Below are 13,993 nucleotides of genomic sequence, written 5' to 3' on the forward strand. Positions count from 1 at the left end.
CTCAGCCTCCTGTTTTCCAAACCAGACAAACCCAAAGTCCTGCTCCTCTTAGGACATTCCTTCCAGCCCTTCCACCAGCTTTGTTGCCCTCTGGACACGTATCCTTCGCTTTCTGGCTTTCAATGAAAAAAGGCAAACAACAGCTCTTGCAAATGGAGTCCCGGACATGGACCAGGACATTCACGCTTTGAAACCTCTTCAGGAGCTCTCCTCAGGCTGATGAACATCTGGTAACAGGGGGTTCTGCCCTGCACATCCTCCTTTTTCCTCCTCTGATTATTATCATCTCTGCCCATCCTCCTTTGATCCTGTTCTTCTGGTTCACTTGTGAAACCACACTGATGCTCTCTTGCACCTTCCCTTCATTTCATTATGCTTAGAAAGACTCTTCCAAGGGGTGAATAATGTCCTTAGACTCACTTTTCCTTACAGAAAGTGAGAAATAAGACAAATAAAAATCCTGTTTTGCTTTAGAGGACAAATGTTCAAAAACTTAGTAATAAATTGTCTTCATTGCTAATAGGTAGTAATTGCATCCTGTGTGAAGGCACTGAGAGAGACTGACTGAGGCTTAAATAGCCTCTAAACCTCTTTCTAATTGTCATTATGGGTCTGGCTGCTCACTCAGCAAGAGGCTTCTCAGTGCAAATCCATTCCCTGCTGGGTTTGAACACAGACGAATACTAATATGGAGCTAATGCAGGGGAGATTGACCACTTGAAAGAAAAGAAAGTATTTGATTTAATTAAAAAAAAATCAAGAGCTCTTTTTAATTAAAGAGACTTATTTATCAGGATAACTGGCTGAAAGTGCAGTCTGACATTTTCCATTTGATGCAGTCTAGGGAACATCTGGGACAGCATCCCTTTGCGTGGTGTGGAACATGCATCCCTGGGTATTTGTTCGATATTGGGTATAATGAGCCTGCCTGATAGGAGCACTGGATGCAAATTTGATATTAGTGCTGTTACCAGTAACAACAGCACTATAATAACAATAGCAATGCTCTGCGGGACATAGGAGCTGTCAGGAAGAGAGGCAGCAGCTGTTTGCATTAGGTTTGACTCTGGATAACATAAGACTTAATCATCTCTCACAAAATAAAGGAAAATAGGAGGATGCTGTAGTTTTTACCTGTCATTGATTCTTTGTGGATAGGGACAACTTTCTGAAGTGGGGACTGACTCTGTGGGCCTGGGTACAGTGTGGGCTGGTGGGTGGCTGCAGGTCTCGTCACTGTCCCAAAGCTACATGGCAAAGCTTGCACATCAGGAACTGGCTGTGAAGGTGCCATTTTCATCAAAAAGTGCTTTGGATGCTAGAGGACCACATGTCCCTGCATGTGTCAATGTTGAGAGAATTTGAGTGCTGGTAGTAGAGACGCCACACAGTTTAAATAGATCCAGGTATGTCTATGAGAGTTTCAATACCAGACCAAGCTCACAGCACCCGTAAGAAATTAATGCAGATGTGCCTGGGTTTGGATACTTGGATTCAGTGTCTATCAAAAAGGGGGTCCAATTTCCTGCTTAGACTCACAGGACATTAGGACAAGGAAGACAAGTGGAGAACACGAGGAAATCTTTTATTTGCTACAGCAGCCCTTTCCTAGTAAAATTAACATGTTGGCAAGAGTGATTCATCTTACAGTCTTAGTATTTTATTGGAAAACAGAGATTACTGGAGGAGGAGAACAAAGTTCTATGTGTTTCCTACCTAGAAAATAGGGCACTGCCATAAGCAAGCAGCAAGCATCAGGCTACTGAAAATCCATGGAAGTTTATTCCTATACTGCACAGGGTATCCAACCCCTTCTGGCCTCCTGTGGGACCAGCAGTGCCTCCAAAAGCCAAGAGTTGTGTTAGTTACATTAATCCTGGAAACAGGATGCAATTTGCCAGCAGTGTGTAGGTGCCAATACTGAAACAGCTTGCTGGGAGAAATGGTGAGTTTACCGCTGGTTTGGGTGTGTCAGCAAGGTTAGATTTCATCCTAAAAGATAGGCTTTATCCTGGGAACAGAAATCCAGCTACGGTCAGCCTTTGTGGTCCTCTTTGACTTTGGGGTCTGTGATCCTCCACAGCCTCCCACCCACCCTTCATGGGCAAGAGAGGAGAGAAAAGCCTGTCTTGCCCTAAGCATGCTCCAAATGTTTGAATATTGTGATTATAATCAAATCTCATGTCTCATGGCTTCAGGCAATTGCTTGCAGGTGCCAAGAAGGAATTCACCTCCAGACACAGCTGCTCACACTTGTTCTGGCTGTATTTGCTCGCTGTTAAGTTGAAGCAGCAGAGATTTGCCACAGCTGGAGATGGGCAGCGTGGTTGTGCAGGTTGTTCTTGTGACTGCTCTGTCGCAATGCCTGCCAGGCAGTTTGCATTCACATTAATAGTCTAAGTTGGGGTATTTGCAGGTCATGCAGGAGTTTTTGACCAGGTGGAACTAATGGAGATTGTTTTGTTCTTTTCTGCATGCAACAGTCTGGCATGGGTCATCTCTTCAATTCCCTGCCCATGCATCCACGACGTGTTGGTCTCCTGTGGCACGGAACAGCTTATCCTTTTGCGAGGAATGAAAGATTTCCATTTACTTACTGCCATGAGAGTGGATATAGGGGCTTCCGATTAAGTTTAATGATCTGTGACATTCGGGTTATGATCCAGGTGATCTAAGAATTTTGTCTGCACTTAAACTGTGTGAATTTTTTTTTCTTACCATAGACACTAGTCTCATAGCAGAAGTATTTTTTTCAAATGAGTAATCAGGCAGGATTTTAGATTTGCTATGTGGTTAAAGGCAGAAACACCGTCAAACAATGTAAGGTGCCTTCCTGATGGTAACTCATTCTTTTATAGACCTGTAAAATGAGGCTAGCTAGCTAGAGCTCCTTCTTGCATCTAATGCCAGGATTTAAAACTCACAAATCCATCATCCTGCCCTGGGAATGGAGAGGTACACAGGACTGGTGTTTGTAGAGCAGTTGGCAGAATCTGGTTTTGGTGATAACAGTGTTTAAGTCACCTTGTGTGAAGAATTTATGATTGCAATTCATCTGTTTCCATAAGCTGCTGTTATCTAATGACCACTATGTCTTATCATAACATGGTGAAAGCTGAGCATATGAACACTCCAAATAAATGTGGAAGTAGCTGTCAACTTTATTGGGACCAGCCCCACCACTGTGCTCCTCCTCCTCCTTCCTCCACTCTTTCCTTGGAAGATGGTTCTCTGTCTACCCATCCACCACCTCCTGCACTGCTACCACTGCCTCTCCACCTCATTGGACATTGGGAGTCATTGAGGCTTGAAGCAATTTGAGGAGGAAGGGAGCTGAAGGCACTGAGATTTTTTTGGAGCAGATGGAGGCTGTGAGATCATTTCCAACAGGACTGAGTGTTTCAGGGAAAAGTCCAGGGAGTCTGCAAGTGAGAGGTTTGGCTGATCTGGGGAAGCTGGCTGGGATGCTGGAGCTGAAGGCAAAGACAGGAGCCTGGAGATGGGAGCCAGGGCTGATACCAGGGTGTATCCCTGAAGGGAAAGAACAGGTTGGCCAGCGCCTAGGTCCTAGGATGGTATGTGGTGATCAGGCTGCGGACTGGCACTGGTGCTGGCTTGCTCCTCCTGGCTAATCCTCCTTCACTCCCTGTGAGAAATGAGCACCAGCAGCAGTGAGAGGCTGGTGGGGGCTCTGGGTGAGGTTTCCAACCTGTACCTTCAGCCAGGAAAGAATGAAACTGACCACATTCGTGCTGTCAGCTTCTGCCCTGGTCCAGTGAGGGTGTTGTGGTTGGATGTTCAAGGGCTTTATCTGATAGAGATGTTTGCACAAGATCCCAAAATTGCAATGAAAATAACCTCAGCCAGATACCACTTACTCCTGGAGTTGCCTGTGCACTCTAAACCTGTCCCTACCACCACACCTTGCAGCCTTTGCACACCATATATAATCCCTGAGCATGCCAAGAACTTTTGGAGTTTCTTCAGGTTTAGCCAGGCTTTTACCTCCAACCTGATCCTCTTCAGGGGATCTGTGGTGTGCAGCCTTAGTCCATACCAGAAATGCTGTGCTCCCTGCAAAGGCAGCTCTAGCCAATTCCTTCTAATGAATGCTTTTGTATCATACCGTATGGCTTCTCACCACAGTCTCTGCAACAGAGAGGCCAGATGAGTCCAGATGGTGGCTTTTCCCCTGATTGCATTTGGCCTGTTCAGCAAAAAATCACAAAATTTGCAGCGTTAAAGAGTGTAACTGCAAAAGGCAGCATGGCTCTGTCCCCTCGTGCATAGCAGGTTCAGCTGAGGCAGGGAGAGCTGCATGCTCCGTCCTCCTACTGCAGCCCATGAAGCAGTGCGTGGGCTTCGGTGAAAGGAGGGGGAGCAAACACTTTGGAGCTATGTGCCTCTTGCAGAGGTCCTCCTAAGCACATTTGCATGGCCCAAGCAGAGCACAGGTTCTGGCTCATTTTGCAAGATGATGGATAACATGATTCATAGGCACACTCCTTGGGACAACGATAATGTCTTCAGTGAAGGATGAAGAATTGGTACCTCAGTAAAACTTCCTTCAATTTTATTAACTGCATTGAATTCTTCCTTTGCTGATACGCAGAAGACCATGTTTTCTTGCTTTGTCATTCCTAATGAAAATCTTCTCACATCTGGGACATATATTATATACCCAGCTGGCATATTAAATGCGTTTTCTCTGTAATATGGAGCTGTTTTTTATTTAAGATGAAAAATTAATTGAACAACTAATCTTCCTGCTTCTGCTGTTGCCGTATGTAGTGAAATTTAATTTCATTACTAAAAGTACATGTTCCATTTCACTTTTTAAGTGGTATATTTATTTTTCTAATAAACTTTAATTTTAGTCCCTTGAGAAACATGATCATATTGAGATCCAGACTAAATTCTGCATTTTGCTTTGAGTTGTAGATGTTAGTCAGAATGTATTCAATTTATTGGTTCTTTCGATTAACCTTAAAGGAGACAGGACTTAATGAGTAATTATCTCTGGAAACATTTTATTTTTCTTTATGTATGCTAATCAGTTTTTCAGGCACACCTCCATGTGCTGGCTGCGTTGCTCAGTCTTCTTTTCATCTTGGTTACTCCAATCCAATGGAGAACTCATGTCAATTCTAATTATTCTAGCTTTGGACGAGTCTTTAGAGTCCTACCAGCACCCATTATGCTTCACTTTAAACTAACTTGGAAAATGCAACTGAAGTTCTTAATCCTGTCACATTTTTGCATATGCTCGGTTTTGCTCAAGTGAATAATCCACTAGAAGGGATCATGTTCATGTATTCATGTGCTTAAATCTTTGGGACCTGGGAACTTAAGGGTATATCCATCAGGCACCATATTTCAGAGAGGTCCAAACTGCTGACCTGACCCAATGTAGATCTAGAAAACGTGGTACAGCACAACTTTATTAGAGCTTATGTCTGGATGCAGAAAAAGGCTCGTTTTCTCTCTACTGCCCCTGAACGAACAAACCCTGCTTCTTGGCTGTGCTGGCTTTTGTTCTCAAGATCTCTGCCTCCAGCTGTGAATTCTTGCTGAGAAACTCCAGTGCCTCCATGGTTTTGCTATCCTTTCCAAAGCCATCATACACAGCACTCTGGGATATCCACCAGTTTCTTGGCTTTCCTTTCTATGTATTTAGGACCAGAAGCCAGCTGAATTTTGTAAAGCTTCATCCCCCACCCCGCCTCCCCTTCTCTTTCTTTTAAGCTGAAAGTTATTGCATATTCCTTTTCATTTAGGCAGAAATTATCTTATGTTCTTTCCAATTGCTCTATTTGAAAATTCTTTCAAATGGATTATAATTGAGATCCAAGATTTTCATTTTACATATGAGAAAAGCTAAGATTAGCTCCTGCTGGAAATCATTGACTCCAAACTTCAAACCACATTTGTGGTATGAATCACAATTTGTTATGAGAGATGCAGCCAAGGGCAGAGGGGAGAAATGGAAATACTCAGGTAAGGAGTTGTCATGGAATTCCTGGACTGAAATACTGGATTTAGCTATGTCTCAACATCTAGCTGTAAATTCTTTTATTTCCTTGGGGAAAAAAACCCACTGGGTTTAAGCTGGAGAAGAAAAGAGTCCATATGCTCTCCCTCAGCCCTGTGTCCCTTGCTGAGCAGGCAGTGTAGGAAGGTACAGTGGGAATCAGGAGAGGAATTGATGCTTATTACATTTACAATGAAATATGATTTCCCAGCAAAGCAGAGCAACTCAGAGAAAAATGCATCGACTTGCTTAGTGCAGAAAGAAACCATGATTCATCTCCTGAAAATGCTCTGGGATTGTTAGAAAAAGCAGTGTCAACACAAGATGGATGAATGGGCATATGGTGCATAAGACCAGGGACGTAACTACTGCGGTCTGCTGGGCACTGATTAACAGCGGTCTGGAAAATTGTGTCCAGCTTGGGGCATTACAGCACAGGAAATATCCAGAGAAGCTGGATACCCTACAGGGCACTGACATAAATGAAAAGGCCTTTTAACACTTGGCCTTTCTTCCAAGGAAAGGTATGAGAATTGGCTCGGTATTGCTTGGAGGAAAGATGATGGAAGGGAAGTCAGTAGGAGGTGCCAGCGGACATCGATGTGGCACACCAATGAGCAGGGTGACCTGATGATCACTTGAGTAACAGTGATAGTTGTTCTGGATTAGTAACACTGTGAATCTTGCAGCATCTGAGCACTTGTTATAAAAGGAGTCATCCTCTTTCTCTGCCTGCGTCAACTGGAAAGCATGGGGCAGAAGGACTAAGGTGAGCACTGGAGGAGAGGTTGTGCATCATGAAGCCATTCCCAGCTGTGACAGTAAAATCACCAGAATGTTACCTCTGTGGAGAGGTTTCCTTAGGAGCAGGCTAGACCTGGCATGGTCCAGAGGCCCAGGTCAAGCCTAAGTGCAAGAGCTTCAGCAGATGTGTTTTGTGGCCAACTTGAGTTATGTACCACCAGGGGAGCTTTTAGCTGGTTTGAGCTTGGTGAGGTGCATGGCCATTCCCCAAAAGTCTTTTGCAGTGACAAGGTCTAGTTAGGAGTCTTCTAAGAGATGAGCGGTCAAGGGAGAGGCCTGATGGAAAATGCTAGTAAATAGTATTGAATTATTCCATGGGCTGTATCACTTTTAACTATTTTTTAGTGAATAAGTCTATCTGGTTTCCCAGCCAGGTCCTTTAATGGGATTTTCCTGTGCCCTTCTCCAGGGCTTTGCTTAGAGCTCTTTAGGAGGCGTGATAACAATCTTCAAACTACCACATTTTTAATGATGAGTTCAATTGCCATACCCTAGAGGATATATAGCCCGTGAATGGAAACAGTTTTTTAATTTGTGTAAATCAAGGTAGCTCTTTCTTGCGTGAAAAATTCTCCATTACTCAAAGAGGAGACAACGGGAAGCATTTTCAAGGCCAGTAAGCCACTTAGAGAGACAAGTAGGCATAGCAGCTACTAAAAGATGCCCTGGAATTTTTGCTGATCTAAAGATATTTGGAACCAGCCAGCCACATAAGCAACAATTATTTACAGAAATTGAACATCTGCTTTTCCTTCTTTCATATTTTTTTCCCCTTTTAAGAGTCATAAAGAACTAACGATGAACCAAAAGGGAAAGCCTTGTTCAAACACACCACATGTCCTGAGGGTCTGAGGAGTCACCCCAGTTCCTTCAGCTGACCACATCCAGCGGTGCCAAATTTTGTCTGGAATCGCTTCCCTTTAATTTAAATGGACAACAGAGATTATGTGTGTGTTTTTCATTTCTTTAGGGCTGAGCTTCCTGAAGAGTGAATCCTCCTTGTGTGACATTTTAATCTAAGTGGCTTAAGTTTTAAAGAGAAATATTGTAACTTGAAGCAGCAATTTGAAGGACACCAGTTTGGCAACTTGCATGTCAAAGGTCTTATATTCCTCCATTACCTTTGAATACTGCCTTACAAATTGCAATTAAGACGTCTTCCAGAAAGGCATTTAGATTTTTAAAATTTTTTAAATATTTTAATTAAAATATAAAACTCTGTTATTACAACTTCAGCTTCTTTTGGGAAACAGGGAAGGATAAAGCTTAAGAAGTCTGAAGGAAGATGAAAAGATAATGCTATAAAAATATGTATTATCTATAAAATATTTTTTTATTTTCAGAGATTAAACCCAAACATTTTCCCTGGCACTTGATGACTCTCACTATTAAAAAGCTGTGATTTACTTCAGTGCCTATTTTACCAGGTTCAGGTGAGGCTGTCTTTATCTCTGCTTTGTTAAAAAGATCACATCTATTGTATGGCAGAAGGTTGGAACTAGATGATCTTTAAGGTTCCTTCTGACTCAAAGCATCCTATGACTCTCTATTCTCACTTACCATACACTTGAATCTTAGTACATCTTGGGTGTCTTCCACGTAAAGATTATTTCTGAGCAAAGTAAACCATCATCTTTAAGTCTGCCACGTTAAGGTGGCTTTGGTACAGTGAAATTATTCTATCACTGAAATGCAAAGAGTCACACAGCCATAAAACCTATGCATGTGAGAGTAGGACCAAATTCTCCAGTAGGTGGATGATTTAGTAACCATGAAATACTGATGAATCTGGGAAGAATACAGTTACAACTATGTCTGCCAGCTTCCAGCCAGACAGGTAGCTTATTCACTCTATCTACTTGCAAATGAAGGCAGCATAGTTCTGAATGTCTGTATTATAAATGAGAAGAATTTAAATTATTTACAGCTCTGTGTTTAAGAAACCATTGACCAGTTAAATCTGGAGTCGTTTCCCTTGTCCTCTATCTCTCTATTTTATGGGCAGCAGCTATGGTGTTCTTTTTATCAGGTGCTGTGGCTGTAGCCCAGACCTATGCTTTTGCACCTTAATTGTTTTGAGCTACCCAAGCTGGCTTGCTTAAAGCTAGGTGAGGGAACTTCTGCCTCTGCAGGACTGTGGATGTATGCAGATTTCTAAAGAAATTTATTGTTGACCTGCCAGACAAAGCTCTTAAGGAATTTATAGGTAACATTCCTGTATGCACTGACTAAAAAAAGAAGCAAAAATATTGTTGAAGAGCAGAGCCGCCTTCCCTACAAAAGCACATTATGAATGAGTTGGAAATGCTGCATTTAACTAATGGACAGCTAGTAACAGCTTCCTGTACTATTAAGAAGTTCCACCTTCATCAAAGCCCCATATACCATTACACCTCAAACAAGAAGCTATACATTTGTGATCCAAACATAAAACTGATAATCTATTTTATTTAAATGTAGCATTCCTGCTAGGAAATAACTGTGCGTTTTTACATGCTGGAAACCAGATTAGCGGCTTGTCTGGTTTCATATCCTGTTATAAACTGTAGGAGATATAGAAAGAAATGCATTAGAAGTAAGATAAGGTATGTACAGGCTAGGTCAAATCAGCTTAAAATAACCCCAGATATTGCTGGGATTCTTTTTCCTTCCAATTTAGTACATATATAGAATGAGAAGGATTGTCACAGCACTCTCAAAACTAGCCAGGTACAACAAAGCTTTTACCATCCCAGGTTAACGTCAGTAAACAGTTCACACGCCTTGCCCCAGCACAGCCACCAGTTCCCCACAAAGTTTCTAAGGTTCATCTATTCTTCGTGCTGTTTCTTCACACTCTTCAGGCCAGTCCCTCTGCTGCCTTCTCCTCATCTCTCCTCCATCCAGGGCACTCTCTCTCCTCCCTCTGCTTCTCCCAGGTCTCTCTTCATCAGCTGCTCCTCTTCCCTCCCCCTTAGAGCTATTTAACTCCTTAGCAGGAACCAGCCACAGCTGCACCTTATCCACATCAGCCAACCCACCGCCCCTGAAGCCAGCCCACAGCTGTATATTATCAATGGTAATTAACCTGCCTTCATTCCGCTATAATTCCTCTACAAAGGAGAATATTTTGGAAAGATAAAAATACTTAAGTAAGATATAAGTTTGAAGCTGAAATACTTTGTTTAACAAAGGAACCTCTTCCAGAGTTTTGTATCAATTCTAAACCACAATGTTTGCGTTGAATAAGCCATGAAAATCCTCCAGCTGAGAAAAAAAAAATAATTTTTAGCGATGTTTCTAAAATAGTATCATTGTCCACAGGCTAACAATGGGAGCAGTGGAAGATCAGAGACCTGATATGCAAACAGCCATCCTGTACCAACCAGGAGCAGTGCATTCCTGCTTCCCATCAGTGCCCATCACAGCCACGGGGCTGTGGGGGTTAGGGGAGAAGATGGACAGCTGGGAGAAGTCCTACCCTCTGTTATTAGGGCAGAGGAAAAGAGCACTTAAGAGCTTACTTGAGAAATAATTTGGAAGTGGTTTTGTGGAGGTTTCTGCAGTAAGACCTCAAAGAAGGGTGTTTTGGATTTTTCTTACATGGTGTTGTGTTTGTGGGCTCCACCTCCAGCCCAAAAGAACTGGTTTGGGTAACTCACAGTGCTTAAAACATTTAGTGTCCCTTTTATCAAATGGTTTGAATTGTACGGTTGCTGCTTTTAAAAGTGCCCTAGGACAGACAGATCCTTGTTCCCTTGCAAAGTCCTGTAAGTGAATTAAATGGGTTGCAGATGCTTTGGATTGTGCCCTGCGGTCCTACAACAAAATGTTCATGATAACCAATGTGTGTGTTTGATATGTGCTGGCAACATGTGTTTTACTCACTTTTAATAGCTGAATTGCTAATGACACAGGTACACAGTTCTTGGTAATTTATGTAGTCTTACAGTTCCTGGCTGACTGCTTAAGAATACCGGATTTTTTATTTTTCTCTCCAAGGTGAAGTTGACCTAAAAAAGAATTTAGCTTAAAAGTAGTAATCTCATACTCTCCAAACTCTGAATGGTGATAACTTACATTTTGTCTCCTTCTGACTATATTGTATTTATATAACTATCTAACTTGATTTAGTTTTTTAAAATTTAACTAACACCTTGGAAAAATTATTTTTTGTGCTATAAAAATAGCCAATGGGAATAGTCTGCCCAGCGTCAGCATGCTTTAGTGTTGAAAATACACTTAAAGTACTCCGTATTTTTTTGAAAACCCAAGTGTATAATTAAAAGCACAAATTATGTTAAAACCAAGATCAGTTGGTGTGATGTTCTGACTGTAAGAGGTAGAAAATAGCATTTATCTTTTCATCTTCCTTCAAACTTCTTAAGTCTCATCCTTCCCTGTTTCCCAAAAGAAGCTGAAGTTGTAATAACAGAAAGGGAATGAGCTGCAAAAATGAGGTTCTTTGTATGACTTGCCCAATTTCTCTGTTAATATGAAAGGTACAGGTACATATTCCAATATACATATAAATGCCATAGATTTTTCTTTACATAGCTTTTCCACTCCATTTTTCATTTTTGTCTTTTATCGTTGCTAGTTAGGTCTTTTTTCTGTTTTTCCTGCCTGTACATACAGAATCTAATACAACTGGCTCTAGATGCTGAATGCTATGGCAAGAAACTTTACTAATACAAATAAGCAGCATACTGAGCAAATATAGGTTGCCCTGTAATCAGGCAGTTAGTTCACCAAGTTTTTCATTGTTTTGAAGTCAGTAGGCAATGCGACAGCAGTAAGACACAAGCAATGTGATCAGCAATCCCATCCAACCTAACCAAGTTTCAGAAAAGTTTATTGTCTTGAATGTGATCGGTCTGCTTCCATGTTCTTCCCAGTCGTCAGCTCTTTCCTTGTTCTTTCCCTCTCACCTCCACAGTGTTTTTTATACACATCTGCTAGTTTTATTTAAAGCCATTTATCTCCTGGTGTCAGACAATAATTAATTAGATTTCTTTTTTTCCTGCTGCCCAGTATTCTGGTTGACTGATAAGGGCAAAACCTTTTATTCTTTTCTTTTAAAAAGTTTTTGGTGTTACAACTTTACTTTAGCCGTACACTTCTATTTCCATGAGACAAGCAGGCAGCAGCCTCCTGGTGCATGGTCGTCAGCACTGCTGGTGATATGGTAGTGATTTAACTGTGAACTTGATGACAAATCACTGTTTCAGACAGCAAATCACTGAACTGAGAACCCCCTGGAGTTCTGGGTACAGCTCTGGGCTCCCCAGGACAGAAAAGGTGGGGTCATACTGGATGGAGTCCAGCAAAGGGTCATTAAGGTGATGAAGGGACTGGACCATCTCTCATCTGAGGAGAGGCTGAGAGAGCTGTGACTGCTCAGGCTCAGGGGCATTTATCAACGTAAATAAATACCTGGAGGAAGGGTGCAAAGAAGACTGAGCCAGGCTCTCCTCATGGTGCCCAAGGACAGGATGAGAGGCATCAGGTACTAACTGAAACAGAGGAAATTCCACTTAAACTTTTTTTACTGTGAGGGTGGCCAAGCACTGGTGTGGGTTACCCAGAGAGGTTGTGGAGCCTCTGTCCTTGGAGATACTCAAAAGCCATCAGGACACACCCTTGGCCATCCTGCTATCATTAACCCTGCTGGAGCAGTGGATTGGGCCAGACGACCTCCAAAAGTCCTTTCCGACGTCAACTATTCTGTGAAACATCCTTTATGACAGAAAAACATTATTGTCAGCAATAGGGTTTGCTCTTGATATAGTGGATGTAAACTAAGGAAAGGATTAATTCCATGCAAATTCAGCTAAAAAAAGATCATCTACTTACCTAGGCCTAGGATGTCATTGGGGAATGTGAGAGGCATTGCCAAAAAGTCCATTTAATTTTCTGCTTTGGACAGCTATGGCAATGTGGAATGAGCTGCCCACAGGTGACACTTGCTCCTGTTACCTCTACTGGACTAAAGCAATGCGAGCCAAAGCCAGCCTGAGGATTTAGCTGGACTTGGTCCGAGGCATGCTCCAGTTCAAACCCCCAGCTGTGCTCATGCTCTGCCGAGTTTTGCGCTCTGCAACAGGCTCTGGAAAGCTGAAATGTCCTAGAAGCAGCTCACCCCTTATCTATTGTTAAATACAGGCACCTTAATTCTTGATTAATAATGATTTAGCAGTTCAAGTACATAAATAATTTACTGAATCCTAGTTGAGTTTGTAATAGCTGCTGTGAAGCATAAAACAGACCTGTACCGGGTACCCTGTGTGAAAAATGGGTCCTTCTGGGGACCAGTCTGTACTTCAGTGAGGCTTGTCCTCTGTTCTTGTAGTACTGTCAAGGAGTTATTTATCAGTGCTTTTTGGATGCCTTTAATTGTGATTTATCAGGTTCACTGATTCCAATGTTAATGTGATAATCTCTTTTAGGGTATATTTTCTCTATTCATTCTTGAAGTCCTTTATCCTCCTTTTCTCCCCACTTTCTCTCTTTCATCATTTATTTAATGCATCGGAATATTTAGATCTTTTACACTGCAATTGTGTCAGCACAGTGCTGTCTCTTTCAGCAGAGCTGCTAAACATTAGTCAACAAAACAACTATGGAAAAACAGAGAGTCTTCTGTTTAATCTCTGAAAAACTTTGTTTCCAAGTATGCATCGATATGAACTGTTTTCCTAATTACTTTTTGTTATGGCTTGAATCAAGAAGACTGATATTTCATTTATAACTACTTTAAATTACTCTGGATTGAAATCATTTCATCACTGACAGTTTTCTTGGCAAGCTTGGAGCATTTAAGTAATCTGGAAAGTTTTGTAAGGACAGCTTACTAGTTAATAATAATTCAGTTCCTGTCCCAGCTAACAAATTGTCTCTGTTTTGTCAAATAGTACATGTGTACATATTGGATCTGGATTCATTCCCTATTCCCGATGGTCAGGTCAAAACCTGAAAATTGCTGTTGTTTTCATTTTCTCAAGGGGATGTAGGGTTACACTCTTGGTCTTTCGGTGTTGTGTAGAAGTGTAGCAAGCTTTCATGTGGTGTACAAAAGAAATTGCAGTCTTCTACTTGCTCTGTGACTCTTTTCCCCCACATGTTGTTTTTGAAATGCAATGGCTCTATTAAGTGAAATGTATGAAATTAATGTGAAAT

This window comes from Falco biarmicus, chromosome 7 (assembly GCF_023638135.1).
Source record: "Falco biarmicus isolate bFalBia1 chromosome 7, bFalBia1.pri, whole genome shotgun sequence".
Classification (NCBI taxonomy): Eukaryota; Metazoa; Chordata; class Aves; order Falconiformes; family Falconidae; genus Falco; species Falco biarmicus.